Source organism: Pongo pygmaeus, chromosome 9, assembly GCF_028885625.2.
Source record: "Pongo pygmaeus isolate AG05252 chromosome 9, NHGRI_mPonPyg2-v2.0_pri, whole genome shotgun sequence".
Lineage (NCBI taxonomy): Eukaryota > Metazoa > Chordata > Mammalia > Primates > Hominidae > Pongo > Pongo pygmaeus.
In genome coordinates this window covers 22,085,475-22,087,470 of record NC_072382.2, presented here as the reverse complement: position 1 = coordinate 22,087,470, position 1,996 = coordinate 22,085,475, and positions in this window count along the sequence as shown.

The window sequence follows — 1,996 nt, the reverse complement described above, 5'->3', positions numbered from 1 at the left end:
TTAAAGGCAATAAGTATCATTAAATGCAAAAAGGAAGAGGTAACTTCCCCATATTAGTATGCTTCTCATTTCAAAGCTTCAAATATGCAAAGCAAAAGTAACAGAATTTTTAAAAAAGAAATGGGCAAATTCAAAATCAGAGTTACAGATTTAACACACTTCTCTCAGAAAATGCTAAAACAAGCAACCAAACAAAAAACAGTGAAATACTGAATATTTAAACAACACAATTAAGCAATTTTATCTAGTTAATGTATATATAACATTATATTGAATAACTGCAGAATGAATATTATTTTGAAGTGCTTGTGGAACACTTACCACAATAGACTACACAATGGGTCATAAAGCAATTAACACAAATTTCAAAGAACTGAAATTATACAGAATATGCTCTCTAACTGGAGTGGAGTTAATTAGAAATCTATATAAAAAGGCAACTAGAAAATCTCTAAATGCTTGAAAATTAAGCAACACACTGCTAAATAGTCCATGGGCCAAAGGAAACATTACAACAGCAAATATTTAGAGTGGGATAATGAAAATTGTGGGCTGCATCTAAAGGCTGTGGTTACAGAAACATTTATAGCCTTCAATGCAATTCTTAGAGAAAAAGATATACAGAAAATTAATGATTCTAAGCTTCCATCTCAGGAAGATAGATAAACAACAGCAAATTAAACCTCAAGAAAGTGGAAGGAAAGAAACAGTAAAGATGAAAGCAGAAATCAAATAGGAAAAAAAATACACAGTGGAGAAAATGAGCAAAGATAAAAGTTAGGTCTTTAAACAAGTAAATAAAATGTATAAACCCCTACTAAGAAGAGAGAGACAGACAGACAGACAGACACACACACACACACACACACACACACACACAGAGAGAGAGAGAGAAACAGAATATCAGCTAAGAAAGTGGGTTATCAGTACAGGTTCTAGAGACATTTAAAAGATATCATGGTATTAACAACTTTTTGTCAATACATTTGGCAACTTAGATTAAATGAACAAATTCTTTGAAAACACAACTTACCATGTAAAAAAAGTAAAAAATACTGTAGTCTAATATTCATTTAAAAACTGAATCTGTAATTGAAAATTTTCCTACAAAGAAGCTTCCAGGGCCAGATAGCTTCACTGGAGAATTTCCACAAATATTTAAGGCAGAAACAGTGCTAATCTTATTTAAACTGTTTCAGAAAAAAGAGAAATAAAAAACACCTCCAAACTTGCTTTTGCAAGACCAATATAAACCTGATTTTAAAAAATCTGACATTTTATTATTATATTTTATAAGAAAGGAAAGAAAAAATTACAGGCCAATATCACTCATAAGCATAAATGTGAAAATCCTAACAAAAATATTAGCAAATCAAACGTAGTGACATATAAAAATTGTATATCATGACCACATGGTGTTTATTCTAAGAATGCAGTTAGTTTAACATTATTTTAATGTAATTCACCACATTAACAGAATAAAGGAGAAAAAATATATAATCATCTTGATAGATACAGAAACATTATTTGACAAATTCAACACTTTTTCAAATTAAACTACCGGAAAACAGGAATAGAAAGGAACTTTTCTAATCTAATGAAGGATATCTACAAAAACCCTTAGCTAATATCTTTTAACATAAACTAGTGAATGCTTTTCCTCTGAGGTTAGGAACAAGACAAGGCTACTATCACTACTTCTATTCATCATTGTACTCAAGACCCTAGCCAGTGCAATATGGCAAGAAAACAAATTGAAAAGTATGAGACTTAAAAGGAAATAATAAAACTATTATTTGCTCACATACATGGTGATGTATGCAAAAAATTCAAAAGGGTCTATAAACAAACTATTAGAATTAATAAGCAAATTTGGAAAGGTTGTTTAAACAAGGTGACTTTTCAGAAATCAATTGTACTTTTATATACTAGTAAAACAAATTGGAAACAGAACCTTAAAAACCACCATTTACAACTGAATTTTTAAAATCAAATA